The sequence below is a fragment of the Apis cerana genome, linkage group LG10 (assembly GCF_029169275.1).
Source record: "Apis cerana isolate GH-2021 linkage group LG10, AcerK_1.0, whole genome shotgun sequence".
NCBI lineage: Eukaryota > Metazoa > Arthropoda > Insecta > Hymenoptera > Apidae > Apis > Apis cerana.
The window spans coordinates 5,264,764-5,281,549 of NC_083861.1; the positions used below are offsets into that span (position 1 = coordinate 5,264,764).

The 16,786-nt window shown below is 32.7% G+C and overlaps 1 long non-coding RNA gene across 2 annotated transcripts in view; it reads left to right on the forward strand.

Moving 5' to 3' along the window:
• The window catches only part of LOC107993041 (uncharacterized), a 51,646-nt gene that overhangs the window by 12,091 nt on the left and 22,769 nt on the right, over window positions 1–16,786 (forward strand). Inside the window, exons 1-2 of one of the 2 annotated variants that reach the window (XR_009831579.1) lie at window positions 5,413–5,758; window positions 5,855–5,956. This is a non-coding gene — a long non-coding RNA (uncharacterized LOC107993041). Of the gene's footprint in view, window positions 1–5,412; window positions 5,759–5,854; window positions 5,957–16,786 lie in introns of those variants that run through there. The other variant, XR_009831580.1, reaches the window with a different exon arrangement.

Consider the following 16,786-nt stretch of genomic DNA (forward strand, 5'->3'; position numbering starts at 1 on the left):
TTGACAATTCTTAAGAATTGTTTTTAAAGATCGAATGAATTAAGTACTAAAAGCAGTAAAATTACTCAGAGCCAGTTGAAGATTAATTAAAAATGTAAAATGAAATATCGATTTGAAAAAGGTTGGGAAACACTGATCTACGCCAATCAGACAAACGAGAGGTAAGCCTATCGTAAATTCTGTGCTCGCCTATAATGTCTAGTGATTTGTCGTCTGTTTTACAATTATATTAGAATTTATATCAGTTGGTCGGTTTTGTGTACGCATGAATTTCTTTGGATTTGAGTCAGCCTCATCGTAAAACGCGAACGTTGCTTATGCTTATGCGTTTCACGCTTTTGCATATTGGCACTGTGTTATGATTATGTGATCCAATGATTCGAGAAACGACTAGGCAATATAAACGTGTTTGATATCCTGTGTATTTTCTTTTTTTCTTTTTTTTTTATTTGATGGCATTGCGGATGACTAAGCTTTGCTCCAACAAAATCCAGTGATCGAGTCTGACATAGGGAATTTCGAGTGGGAAGTTTAAGAAATACGATCGTCCGATTGATAAGTTATTAAAATTTGATTGTAGATGTTGGTAATTGAAATTGTTGTGAATTAAAGGATAAGAGGAAAATAAAAGGTAAGAAAAAAAAACAAAACTTTTTTTTAAATTTAAACTTTTTATTTTATTATATCTTATATTTTACATTTTCATACAATTTTTTTTATTATTTTTTAACATTTGAATTAAAATAAGGCGCGACTCCACCCTCTCCCTTATAAACCCAGATTGATAGAGTGGTGACCTAAATATTACGCAACAGATTATTCCGGATTTTTTTCATTCGCTTCTCAATTAAGTTTGCCGCCGCCGCTGTCTACTGTTCCGATCAAAACCCGCCTTTCCATGTAGTACATGACGCACACGCCCATCGCAAGAGCGTTTCGCTCTCGTTTCGTTCTCATTTATTACCATTATTGTTATTACGGCCATAATCTCTGCCAGTCAACGAGATATCGTCGTAGGGACAGTTCCACGTAGACTTTGTGTCAGTGGATAATGGCCTGTGACTTCTCATGCTCCTTATAATGCAAATTGCGCGAATTCTTCGTATCTCTCCCTTATATTCCGTTTATATATTTCTCTCTCTTACTCCCTCCGTCCTTAGTTTCTAACTGAAATTCCATCTCTATTAACCTACCTTTTCTTTCTCCGAGACCTTTTGTCTCTCTTTCACACGTTCGGCTGGTTTCTCTTCTCTTTTTATGTTCGATTCCGTGAGCACGTACGATCGAGCCCGTGAAACGAAAGAAACGGGCGATCGTAAATGGAAAAAAAGCACGTCATGCAATGGTCGATCTCGTATCTGTCAGTAGATAAAATCGAATTCCTATGGCGGGCTCACCCACTCTCCTCTGGCAGACCGGCCAACCTACGAACTACAAATAAACGCCGCCGTTAACGTTTATCCATAAATCAATTTAATCGTGCGTACAGAACGATAGCCATCGCTTAAGCTAATGTAATCGTCCAAAGCGGATGGTGCGCATGCGCTATATCTTCGCGCTCTTCACAATTTGCGCATGCGCATATTGTATTTTTCCTGTCACCAGAGGGGTATCCACGCACAATTTTTTTTCGTTAAAAAAATCGTGATCAAAATCGTTTTTCTTTGCGAATTAATATTCTTTTTCTTTCTTATTGTGTAATTATTTCATTATTTGTAACGTTTGTTCCAGTTGCACGAGTGTTCTTCCTTTTTTTTCTTAATTTCTATTTTTTCCTTTTCTTTTCGTTGTACTTCTCGTTCGATTATTATACGATATTTTTGTTCGATATATGAACAAAAAATGATAAACAAAATGAGTTTAAAGTGTGTATATATAAAATTTGGACACGTTTTAAAAACAGTTTATTGTAGTGCAATCTTTTTTTTATGATTTTTTCTGCTGCATAAGATTATTATGCGAAAAAATGATTGATAAGCAATATAGGTTCGCGTCTTATAATCGAAATCAAAATGACTCATAAGCACTTCATATTTACTGGTTTCATAATGGACTTACCGGGAAAGAAACAGAGATGTGTCGTTTTTGCCATAACGATTGTTACTCTTCGTGTAATTTACAAAAAAGTACATTTTGATGAATCATTCTCAACATTGCACGGTAAATTTTATGTTTAACTGAGTATAATCCAATTTTGTACTTGTATTGGTGGTCCATATTTTTTGAAAATATATTCTAATTAATCTCTGCAATAATAAATTAAATAAAATGATATCAATAATAATATATCTATTTAAAAATTTTGTATAAATTTTATCTTAAAAAATCAATCAAAATAATCATCTGCATTAATTGAATAATTATACAGATGTTTCATATAATTGGAAAAATTATTATATTGTTAAAGTAATTAAAGATTAAAATACATTTCATAGCTCAAAATTAAATGGTCTCTTAAATTTTTATATTATTTTTATCGATATCATTGCAAAATGAAATTTTTTGTACATAAATTAATTTCTTGTTATGAAAATCTTAGTATTAAATTCATATTATGTATATTTTATTTTTCTTAAGTAAAAATTCGTTATCTTTACGATATTGTTATCGTTCCAACATCATTTATTAAACAACATTCATTTTTCCGAAATTTTTTATTATTTCCGCTATTTTAAAAATATAATACCGGTTTGTATATACTTTCAAAAACAGATGCAATTTTGCGACAATTTTCATCGTTTTAAAATTTTTTTCAGACATAATATATCCAAGAAAGTATAATGAAACCGCGATTATGTTGCAATATACCGCGTATTAGTTTCTCATTAATTTTTTGCCGGTAACAGCACAGAACCGTGATGCAAGTAGTAGAATATGACATATTGCACAGCAACGCGGTAATTCATTTCGTTTTAAAAGCGTCGTGGAATTATTAACAGGCGGCTAATCAATCGTGATTTGCGATTACGTAATCTTCTGCACTGTTTCGCCATCGGTCGCAGTGACAATGGAAAATCTTTAAATAATTAAGAGCGGATATGTCTCGTTCTCTATGTTTGCCGGCTCGCACGGTGTTTGAATTCATAATGCGGCGATAACAGGCGACACCTCGTATGAGATCATAAATAATCATGGCGATAAATTCTCTAGCATTTTACAGAATTGTCAGTTAGATGAAAAATGCCGGCTTTTACGGTGTTCTGATCGCGGGTCGTGTTTTTCTCGGCCTGTGTTTAATCGAGCTACGAAAGCTGTATTACGTACCGCGTAATGTTATCCAATTTATTTCGCTCGGGCAGCGATAGCCTTTTCTTATTTAAACCTTCCATTTTCTGATTTAAAATTTCTGATCCCGAGGATGAGCTTAAAATATTAAGAGTTTTATACAATGCTGATAAACAGATTTAATTACAAAATTAATAAAAATCTGTCCTGATTTTTAAAAATAATTAAAAATTTTAACCAATAATGAAATGATATCGATAAATTTCTATTTTTATTTTTATATCTTTTTCATTACTCATGTTACGTAATTTTAATAATAAATTCAATAGTATATAAAATTAGAAATATCAAAGTTTACAATATTAAAAAAAAAAAACGAAATCCTGTTAAATTCCTTCTTGCAAGCACAAAAACTTCTAAACTAAAATTCAAAGGAGATTAAAAGGATTGTTATTTTCATAGTCTTCTCATACACTGTCACTTTCCATTCAGGGCAAAACATGATGGCTATTAAATTTTGCCGGACATCGATGCAACTCATTCCTCTACTTTAATTAATTTCTTCGAAGCATTTCCATTTAACGAGCAACGAAAAAAAAAACGAGTTCATTAAGATAGAAGATGGTTTTGGAATGCGTGCGTGTATTTCACGGAGGAGGAATGTTCTTCAATCCAGTTCCGGTTTCATTTCTGTCAAATTGCCTCGTGTTCAGCATTTCTTGTTGCATTATTATGGCAACCATAGTATAGAAAATTGCTATCAAAGACTATCGAGGAGAGGAGAAAACGGAAACAAGGAAAGATTTTTAATTTTTCTCGTGAAAATTAGGCCTCGTTATCTAATTGCGGATATCTTCCAAAGATAAATAAAAAGTTTGGATTCTTGAATAAATTTGAAGCGAAAATTCCATCGGATTTTTGCAAAATATTTGAACGATATCGAACGATGGAATTCGAACAGCAATTTTAATCGATCGTAAATTTCTCTTTCTGGGAAATACCGCGTTTAATATCTTTCCTCGTTTGTCCAGTTTCTTTTTATCTTCTTTTTTTTTTCTTATTTAATAATTAATATTGCATCAACTATGAGATTATTAGTGACACCATATTGGAAGAACATATATATATCATTATTTTTGATTATTTTGTACAAATTTAAATGTCTCGTGCTTTTTTTTCTATTACGCGTTTATGGTAATTATTTTTTATGATTATGATTAGTGTAATTTTTGCACAAATTTTTTTTATCACGTTGAAATTAAAAAATAGAATGTCGATTTGATTTAGAAATATCATTGAAAAAGAAATGAAAAAAAAAAATAGTGGTTATGCCATTGCGGTAAAATTGTAATTGTAGTAAAATCGAAATTGGTAATAACGATCAGTTAATGAGAATAAGTTGACCAAAAGAGAAGAAAATACCATGGAATCGATATGACTGACATCTGGGAAGAAATTGGGATCCTGTTGTTAACCTTGCATTCTGGGTCGCATTCGAGCAGAGTATTCGAAAGAAATTGGTGTTTTCGATATATGTATCTCTGTAAACCAATTATTTTCACCATTTTTGTGCTGACAGCATGATAAACGCTTTCAATATTTGCAATTGTAATATCGTAAAATGCAAAGTGATGATTTTAATGTAAATATATAAAATATATACGAGTTAAAGAAATTTTTACGATTTACGTAAATATTATAAAACGTTTATTAAAGATTGAATTTACGTATTTCGAATTGAAAAATATACTATTGTTTATAGTATGAAAATTGTGAAGGTTATTAATATATTTCACATTATTTACCAGATTTTTAAATTTAAAATTATTATGATACTTTAACATATATCATTTTACTTTTACTTAATAATACTTAATATTAAATCAAAAAGAGCATTTTAATTTAATAATCGGTCCATAACTTGTTAAAAATTTAAAAGAAAAATCTCATTCATTGCATTTTTTTTGTATCTATATGATAGAGGCGATTATTTGTTTACAAATAAAAATACACATGGAATATATAGGATTATCTCGATCATCTATATATCTATATTTTTTAAAATCAAAATATTACATTACAAAGTTATACAATTTTTCTTAAACATTAAACGTTTAAATTTCATTTAAAATCATCGATTCCAACAAACAAAAGTATTACTTTCTATCGTGAAATTTCAATAATTACACATGTTCATAACCGCATCCAGCTATCGGTGATACAAAAAGCAAATAATTCTCAAGCATGCGGTCCTCTTCTTAAGCAGTCATTCATCATCGTCGTTGGACAAGTGCAAAAAGAAAAGAAGAAACCGCGAAATCTTCGATCTTAAGCGTTGAGCACGCGCGTTACAAAGTAATAATTCGGTAAATACAAGGAGCGTGTAGAACCGGTGTTAATTGCGCATGCTCGGACTGGCGCACATGCGCGTCAACAAAACGTCATGTTAAAAAGTGCACGTGTTACATATTTTTGTTAAGAAAGACAGATCTTAATTAACTGTACAATGGAAGGAATCATAATAAGTTAATCAGTTATGTTTTTATATATCATAGATAATGTATAATATGTTCGTGATCGCCACGAGAATAATATTTTTGAAAACACTGATTGCGCTTTTCATTTTTAGGTTAACCTATGGCCATATATTCGTCGGAACTGCTGTTTTTCGTGCCACGATTCGTAAGACCAGACAGATGAGGAGCGAAAGAAAGAAGAAGGTCCATAGACTGTGAGTATACCGCTGGTTTGTTATAATTATTCGCTGTAAAAACAGAATACAAGATGAAGGCGGCGATAAGCAGCATGTTTTTGCGGCTGGCCTCGGAACGAGGCACCATGAAGCCAGTCGGACTTTCTTATTCCTGTCATCCATTAGTTTTGCTACGTCTATTAAAGTAACGCGACTCGACTATGCTTGACTTCTCTTCTTCGCTACGTGCATTAATGAGTAGGTGCATCGAGAACGGTCTAATCAGCCTGGGATCAACTCGTGTGAGTCGCTGTCGTATCAAATTGAAGGTCGTTCTCCATATTTCTTTTTCTTATAGGACCGGTTGCTTCATTGCGATTTAGTCTTTTGGTCTTTTTCCCTTGGAAAAACAAACAATTGGTGAAGATTTCGATTGATTCTGACCACAGAATGAATTACTTCTTGTTTAATGTTTCTTTCTTAGATAATTTGGAATAATTTGGAATAAGAGTTTCAGTTTTAATAAATTATGTCTTGTTTGATTCTTGTATTCTGTTTTATTAATTTCTACGAATATACACTGATTTCATTAGTATTGAATTTAATAACGTATATAAACAAATTAATGTGTTAATTACAACACGTATAAACAAACAAGCAAGTAATAAAACATGATAGAAAATTTGTAATTTTATGTTTTAGATACTATGCAAAATGATTTATTACTGTTCAATAAATTTGTAGTTTCTTTAGTTTGATTGATGTCTTCCTTCAGGTTTGTGCTTGATTTCGCTTATGTAACTAATTTAAACTTACTATGTAATCATTAAAAATAAAAGTTTAGGAAGCTTAATATTTTTAACAAAAATTTTAAAAACATTTTCTTCAAAAATTGAAATATATTATTATTCATTTAAATTTATAAAATTCCAGTAAAGTAGTTTCAATCAGTTTATTGTTAATTTCTGAATGAAAATAATTATTACTTTATCGTAATACACAAATAATTCATCTGAAACAAATTCCTGTTGCGATTCTATTTCGAACGAAGAATGCTCGTTTTTTTTGCAAAATTGATCCATGCATCCACAGAATTTCTCGGTCGATCATTCCTTCCGCCCAAAGACATCAATAACTCGTTAATTAGAATCTTCATGCTTCTTCCTCGGTTTCTCTCCAAGGGTGGTAAATAATCCCGCCGCATGCTCGATAATTATGTAACCGCGACGAATTTCCGCTTCCTGAAACGTCTTGATACACGTCAGTGTGTTAATACTGAGACGCTTCACCGTGTAATTAACGCGGACATCTAACATTTTAATGCGACGATGTCCAGGCACGAGCCCATGGAGAAGAAAGCCGGCAATGATTTCACGGACAGGGGGATATCTTTATGAACGAAATTTCCTACATTCTACAGGTTTTAACGCTTTCGTGCTGTCGCCGTTCGTCCGCGACGTGGTTGACGTGGGACGTCGTAAATAATATTCATAAATTAAATGCCCATAATTCCAGCTCCGAGCAAAATTTCTCGCGCGAGTTTAATCCGCGTTAATTTCCACGATATTCTGCAGATGTTAGCAGGAATATCGAATCGTTTCGTGACTAGTGTTCGATTTGAGCGAGTCGAATCTATCGTCTTTGGCTCATCATCTGTTACGACATCATCATGTTTTTTGCGCCTTTTAAATTCGCGATGAAGTTGCAACGATTATTACGCGTTGCACGAATACCTGTCCGGTTTGTAAATCACTGGATACTTGTTAATTTTAAACACAAGCTCAATAAAATTTATCAAAGAAGAATTTCTTGTCTTTTTTAATATCCTAGTTCGAGAAATTTTTATAGTTGCTCTTCGTGTATTTATAAATTTGTGCGGGAATATGCGCAAAATAATCGAGGTTAAAGCGCACGTTATGATATTTAAACAGATCGAGATAGATTTTTATTTGTATTATAGTTTCGTTTCTATATAGCTGTGCTTACACGATATATTCAATTTGGAAAATATAAACGTCCGTATAAATAAGTTTATCACATTCGACGGTGAAAGCCTCAAATCTCTCTAATCTATAAATAATCGTATGTAAATAAACACACATGCGCGTTTCATAAGCAAGGAGAGAGATGGCGTTTCTCGTCTCGTTTATATAAATAATAGAAGTAAAGTAGAAGAAGAAACACGTTGCCTTGCCATTTTCATCTGTGCAATTAACCGGTTGTAAAACTGAAAAGAGAAAATAGAACATCGATCGATCGCGAATTCGCGTGGAAGAAGACACGTAAGAAAATGCGGAGACGTTTCAGCTTGTCAAGATTTGCTCCTTCTCTTCTAGATTTCCTCGTGTGAGTTTTTTGATGAAAAAGTTGGAATTCTTAGGTAGCATAAATCTTCCCTCGTTTCTTCTTCCCTCGAGCAGTAGGTGGGGAAATCTGGGAAAAGAAGAAACGTTTTACGATGGTTTTATCGCGATTGCTACAGGATCCCGAACGGCCACTTAGATTCACGGTTGATTTATCGTCAATTTTACTTAAGGGTACTCGTGTATGATCGTGGGCTGATTTTTTAATATTTTAGCTTAGTGATCTCGATACGATTATGTGACTTAGTAATTTCGCGGATTGCGCAATTTATGGCGGATTTAGAAATTTTCACTTTATTTTTTCTTTTAGATTAGGTGTAATAAATCTTTAGGAGAAACTATTTTTTTTGCAACTTTTCATTTTTTTTTTTTAGTGATTTACTGATTCTTGAAACTTAAAATCAAGATTGGAGTTATATGATAAAAATTTGGAAAAATTTATTGATACGTATTTTCACGTATTTATTTTAAGATCTATTCGATTAGACTTTGAAAAATTATAAATAAATTTTTAATTAATTAATTAATTAATCATCTGTTAATATTAATTATTCTCACTATAATTTCACCGCTATGAAATTTATTTTCGTGATTTTCAGCCCAGAGGCAATTTGGCGGAAATAAAAACACTTCTTTTAGAAAGTAGTAGTAGGAGAATAGAAATTTTTTTGAAGCAAAAATGGCGAATGGTTATTGACCGCGAAGATGAAAACGGAGATACCTTAACTGTAGAATTTTTTTCAATCTCATCAACGATATATTACGCTTCGTGTATCGAATATGTATATTTTCGATTCGAGTATATATTTATAGAAGCTTACGCGAATTGAAATAAAAAAGTTTTACGATGTTCTGGAAAGAGCCTGATGCCTTGTTGGGTTGGAGCAAAGGTTCAAGGTTCGTGCTAATCGTGGGGACAATAACTGTAGACAGAGGATACGATAGCTGGGGAGAAGAAGAGTCATTAAGTAAATCATTCTTTGGAACTATGTATGCATGAATTATTCATGCATCGCTCTTCTCGATAATTCTTCGAAACAGGAGGAAAGTGAAACCTTCAGTCAAGTTCATCGACGTTGCCTCGATGAACGAGCGAGCAAATGTTGTCGATAAACTGTATCTTTAATTATTTGGCTAATTTATATCTGGTATTAATTTTTTCAATACTTTCTATTGATAAAAAATATCGAAATGTATCAAATCATCTCATTAATAATATCATTTTACAGATTCAATTTCAAGAAATTTCTTGTTTATTTAATTAGAAAGTTTGTCTAATATTAATTTTGCAATAAAAAATAAATGATTTTTTTCTGCATATAAAAGAAAAAAATATTCTCACAGAAAGAATGAAAAATATTTCTCAAAGATCTGTGAATCATTTGAAATATGTTGAACACATTATTTTCGACGAGATATCGCTTTTATGCGGTCAAATGACGTCAAGGGGCACGAATAACATTCGTGAAAACGAATCTTCAATTATTTCTTTCTTTTTCGCATTCTTTCCAACGTGTGTTCTACCCTCGAGGATCGAGAAACTCGTTCACCGCTTGCACAAGCTTTTACATATCCCTTTATAAAGCGACTCCATCGAAGTCCAATGCACAATCGTAAAAGCAATGGCTCACGCGAGCGACTTAACTAAATCGCGCAACCGTGAAATTACGCCGACTCACGCGTTTATTTTTAATCACGCACATACACACTGTGTACCGGTATCGCTCTAATTTGAATATCACCGATACGATTACTTCACCGTTTGCTCGGGGAACATTGTGTTCACTTACCTGTTGGACGTCTTAATCGGCGAAGTTACGAGTTTAATCGATCTCGTGTCTTTTGCTATTTAATTCGTGGGAATTTGACACAATATCTACACAATGATTTGGAAATGCTCGACTAACAACTTACCAATGATATTTTATCTTTGAATATTCTATAGCTTCTCTCTCTTCGTAATACCGATCAAGAATTATCAAATAATATATCCAATCTAATTAGATTTCCTATTTCAATAAAATCATTCGCATATTTCATTAACATTTAGCAAGAAGAAAAATTGAAAAAATTCTAAATGTTAAACCAACCTCCATTGGTTCTTCCAAATCCATCAAACAGTATTGAATCTAAAAACAGTTCGAGTAGTAGTCGTAAGTAGTCCGTAAGCCTCGTCCATAACTCACTCGCGACATCTGGCCGGCATGCTAACGAACCGAAAAACGCATTGGAGAGAAGGCAATCGCTCGAAATTTCACCGTTCGTCTTCGACAGTTTTAAATCATTAGCGATGCAAACATAATCACACACACTCATACACGTGGAGAATTCCCTGGTCGAGGAATACTATGTACCGCGACGAGCAACAGGACGTTTCTCCCATCACAGCCGGCCAGTTCCGAGAAATCGTAGCGAACGAAAATAATTACCGCTCGCGATTAATTTTGCCGTAGCCATCGTTACGCGATCCCCTATCGGGCCGTGGATAATGCGTCGTAAATCACCATGGTTCTGCTTCCCAGATGCCACGCGAAGATTTTCCACGAGTCGGGTTCCCAGGGGAAGCGAAGAGTGGAGAGGAGAGGTGAGGCGATCGATCGAGTCCGTATCGACCGATTTAATTTATCTTGTTTGCGTGGCGCGAATGGATTTACGTGAAAACGCGAGTTCGGGCCCTTTGATGCGCTCGTAAAAACACTGTTTCCAACTTGATGAGCTTGTTGGTTAAATCTTGCAGTGGGAACATTGGCGGGCAATGAATATTTCCACTTGTTTGAAATTTCGTTTTTGTTCCCTACTGTTTGGTGATTTTTTTTTTCACGGTAAAATAGATGAATTGATACGCTCTGTTTCAACTATAAATATAAATTGATCTAATATATATTGATCTATGAGAATCCTTCTTATTTGAACGTACCTATTTAAATCGTGGAATCGAATCATCGACTAATTGTTTCTTTTCTAAAACGTTAAATATTGGTCTTTACTTTTTAACGTGACAGTGATTCCGATCATTAATAGAGCTTCATTACCCCAATAACGAACAGCGTTCTTGCACAGTAATAGGAAGTTCTCTTTCGAAAAGAATATCTCTTAACCTCTTAATCCTCCCCTATCCAATTTCTTTCGCTGTCAAAACTACATAAATGTTTTTATGTACCAATCGATCTCCGCATTCCTCGCTATACCCCGGTTCGCGGTGTAAATAACGTATTTGCATCGAGGCTAGTTCCATCGACGATTTGCACTACCGTAACCTATTACTCGCTCCCTTTCTCTCCCTCTCTCTTTCTCTCTCAAGAGCGGGACACAGGGAGAGAAAAGGCGCGAGGCGGACGTTTAAGTCGGATTTTCTCACAGGCATCGACAGGCTGGCGTCGATAACCCTTATCGTTTTTACACGCCAGCCACGACGACTGTGTTGCAGCCGACTTGTAATTTATTCCGTGATGTAAATAGGCGAATGCAATGGCGTGCTGTCGTTTCTAAAAGGGACAACGAGAGAAAAATCGATGGAAAAACGACGAGGATTTTCATTTCTCTCTCTTTCTTTCTCTTTTTTTTTCTTCTCTCTTAATCCTCCAATAAATCCATCGGTGTGCTGGTTTCGCGCAACTAAAGATTAAATTTAAAACGTTGAAACAGTTTATTGGACAATTTGTGGTAAAGTATGTGTAGTATTGATATGAACGATAGCTTGAATTCTATTAAATAGATTTTATAACTGGATTTCAATGAAATCGTTCAATGGAATCGATGGCCGATTCCTTTCTAGTAGATTAAGACGAAGTTAAGTTGAAGTTCAAATTACGTTATTTAAATTTAAGTAATTTGAAACCGGCTCACTGGTAAAGGTAATTTGAGACTGACAACTTAGTTAATCAAATTTGATCGAATTTAGTTATTAATCATTTCGAAGTCAAATCTTTTGAATTGAAGTAATTTGAAACCAATTTATGGTTTAGCCAAGTGTATTCGAATTTAACCATTAGTCATTTTGAAGTTAAAGTTAAACCGTTTGAATTTGAATAATTTCAATCTAGTATGAATCTTACTTGAAATATTTGAAATATTCTTTCAAGCTTTATGCGAAATTAATGTTCTTCTGCTTCCTCTTTAATTTCAAAAAAGCAACAATCATTAATTATAAATATCTATATACTAATATCGTATAGTATTATTAACAAAAGATAATCACAATTATTCGACTTTGATGAATTTTTGTAAGATAACAGTATATACATCTCTATCGATTAGATCTAACATGAAAAATCAGATTTTTAATTGTTAAATTAAATGCAAAGTGAATCTATTAAATAAGTTGAGCAAATACAAAATTTTTCTGCGTAGATGAAATATAAATTCGTCAGAATTGTCGAGAATTTTTAAAGAATCGATATAGATTTCTCCAAACGATAAATAAAAATCACAGGGCTCGCGTGCATGCTCGTTAAAGCATAGACGCGAGCTCGTTCGTAGTCACTTCTAGAGAAAAGTTTTTAGAAATCGAATCGTTAATTCGATTCTGCTCGCACAGTTGGGCACAGGCTATTCGAAAGCGGCGATATCGAGCACACTATCGTAAATTCGATTTCAGGAACAATACGAGAAACCTGGAGGATGCTCCTTCGGTCTGTCCTACTTCCTCGCCATCCATTCCCTCGTCATCGCCTTTTTTTAAACATACACCTCTGCCGTGAGAGTGCTATAGAGAGATTGTAAAATCTGTTCTGATGGTGAAGGTGTTAGCATTTGGACGAGTAAATTGACAGGAAGGTAGAAATTGATCTGATAAAAAAATCTTTTTTTTTTTTTAGTTTTTATAGATATATATGTGTCTTCGTTTCAAGGAGAGATTGTTCTATTTTAAGAAATTCGTATAATTTATCTGTGATAGGTAAAATTTTGAAACGTAGAGAGATATGGTATTTAAATGTTATTGAATGAGAATAAGAACAGATCAGAAATTTAGTTTCTTAATGATTTTTTGATCTGTTATATTGTAATAATAATTTGTTAGTTTTTTTTGGATATATTCTATATTAGTTTATAACATATATTTCTTTGAATAATTATTTTGATAATGATTCGTTTAAAAGTTGCATAAAATATGTAGTTATATATGTATAAAGTTATGCATATCTTTTATAATTTCTTCATCTTATTTTCCCATATAAATTATACATATGTGTTAGTTTCTTCAAGAAAGTACAATCTTGCTCCGATTTGTATCACCGGTACAGGACATCCTGTATTCTCGTATGAATATATTTTTTCCATTTGTTGTTTTATATGCTAGAATTATCGATATATATATATAAATGTTAAGTAGAAATAAATAATTCCAATAAAAATCAACATTGATTTTATTAAAGACAATGTATAAAAATAAAAAAATTTATCATATTGTTAGTTTTGTTCTATGTTCTTATCATATTTTTATTTTAATTCAAACATATAATTTCAAGAGATATAATTTATATATTTTTTCGTGATGCATCATCAATAAAATTTTAATTTTCTTTAACAAATTTGAATTTACAAATTTATCAAAATTTCATTTCTTGAAAAAATATCGACAAAACTTTTTTATTTAATAACACTATAATAATTCGTTCACGAATTTTAATAATAATGAACACATCAAAACGGTCACGCACACGAGATCCTCGTATCCTCCAATCTTCACCTTTCTCCTCCTCTTCCTATTCCTATTCCCATTCTCGCCTCTTCCTTTCCTTTCCTTTTTCACTTTACAAAAGAGCGTGGCCAAGTTGTTTATTCAACGTTTGACTTCTTGCATTCTCTTTTACCCGGCTTACCGGCATAGGAATAATGGAGGAAAAAGTAATGGTACACAAATTGCAAGGGGAGTGGTGAAATATTGAGGCACCGTTTAAACACACCGATAAAGGCGCGGGCAAATTGCGTATAAATGTAACTGTACAATGACAGTAAACGCGGTTGGTTGTGTTTTTACTCGTCTCGTTCCTTTTTTTTTTCCCCTCTCTTCTTTTACCCCTTTATGACGATACTGTGCATCGATTCGAAGTAGATCGTATTTATTATGGGGCGAATCGCTTCGAGGTACGATATGACAGGGGGCAATATGCTACTTTAATTTTCGGGATTTATTACCGTGATAAATATTTATGCACGTTAGGATGGAGAATTCGCGGATGAGGACGGAAATATTTTAAACTCATGTTTATTAATAGCACGGCGATGAAGTATTAGTCAGTTGGAATATTTATTCGACGTTAATTAAAATTTATTGGCCAACGATGGTAAATAATTAATTGAGATTACTTGTTTTCAGCTTAATGTGTATGGCGAGGATAATTGGTGTGTCGACGATGTGTGATAAAAATGTCTCGAAACGAATGGGCGTTTAAAGATGCGGTAGTTGAAGTGTGTTGGTTGAAGAGATTGGCAATTTTGCTTTTGATGAACAAATTTTTCCTTAATAGAAAACGTTTCCGAGAAACTTTTAAATTCAAATAATTTTCTCGTGCAATTTTGCTTGTTGTATGCGAGAGATAAAGATTAAATTTATGTACGTATGAAAAATTTGATATTTCATCGTTCATCTATTGAAATCTCTTGCTCAATGCTCAATTTTTTTTATAGGTATCTAAACTTTATTTTATTATTTTTACGTATCAATGGTCTGTGCATCACACGTGACCAAGTTCTGAACCAAGTGATGGACACTGCTCGTTAATTTTCATTAATTTTTTTCATAAGATGATTGATATATATCATAAGAAAGTGATTAATTACTCATCGCCGATTAATTGCGAACCACAATTATATTTTTTCTTTTTTTTCATATTACATAAAATTATATAATCAAAGTGTTTCTCTTTAAATGAATGGCAGAGAACGGTGTTAATAAAAAATGTAATAATCACTCGCTCGTTAATACTCGTGAATTAAAAGTATCTCATCGTCATACTTTTTAAGCACTTTATTATCACAATAGAAATTTACGTAACGCAACGTTGATACAACTCGTAAACTATACTCGCGTATTTTGTGCTACCGACCAGGTGGACTAGAATTCTTCTCATAGCACGCCTCGAAGGGTGTTAATTAAAACGCACAAAAAAAGGGAGGGGAAAAGAAATGGAAACATTCAATTTTGTTGTACCTGATCCTGTTCGAAAGTTAGAAAATTCTCAATTTTTTCTAATTTCAAATAGAATTCTCCACCTCTTTCCTCCTCATTAATAAAATCGCCTTCGAATACATCAACGCCGTGACACGTGTCATTAATTAGAACGCTGGATAGTACGCGATACCCTCTCCTATATGCTCTTATCTATTTACAAGCTCCTTTATCGCGGTCTGTCGAAAACGTTACACAGTCTCATATTTTATCGCCGACAATGTCGCCCTCGCTTCTAATGGTTCTTTGTTGTTAGCCCATGTCATTTTTATAGTACACCGTTACCTTCCTGGGAATAATTTATCTTCGAAACTCCAAATTAGGTTGATGATTCCCGCCATGTTTTTAAAGTAACGTTTGTTATAGGAAAATTGGATGGGTTGAATAAAGTATCATTCTGAAAAATTGTGATATTTATTAGTTGTCGATACATCTGGATCTCTTTTTATATGGTGCATGTACAGATGTACGTTGTTCTATGATTTTGACACAATATATAACGTTTTTATATATTTAATATTGTTTTGATAAATTATTCCTTAAGTGTGAAGCAAAATAGGAAATGTTGAAAAATAATTTTGTTGTTTATAACAATTGTTGATACAAGTTGAAATATTTTAAAATAAAAATCAAAAAGAAATGAAAATAAATTAGAATCAGGTTAATGTAAAAGAGATTATGAATAAATTTATGAAGAACTCATATTTTTTGGTCCATTTAACAAATTTTCTTGTGGAATTTATATTTTTTTTTTTGCTTTCTATATTTATTGCTCTTGTTTTTCATTGAGTTTTGCTCCGCTTTGTTCCACTAAGTTTAAGTGCGACTTTGTTTCCTGTGTTGAACAATTTCACGTGCACAAATTGACCGCATAATGGGCTGGTAATTACGCGATAACTCAAACTAGCAGCATGTTTAATAATGTGTTTATTAAACGCGTTGACCGTATAATTTACGATATCGTTTCATGCTGCGACTTTGATTTGTGGTACAGGTGCTTGGGATACGGTTAGTTTTCGGGTGGGGTATTTGTAAATTACTTGACTTGTTGCGATTTGCGGCCAAAGCACTGTTGCCGTCCAAGTATTTTATGTCTTTGTTATATATTTCTTTCTTGTTAATTTCTCAAATTTCTTTCTTCAAATTTCATTTTTTTCTTTCCTTTTTCTCGATATAAATGGGAAATTTTAAATTTTATTTTTAAAACCAAAATTTGAAGAATATTAATGGATAATTCTTAGGAAATCTTTTGATTCGAAGAATCAATTAATTAATTAATTTTAAATTAGCAATCTAGATAAATTAATTTTTTAATTATTTATTAATACAATTCAT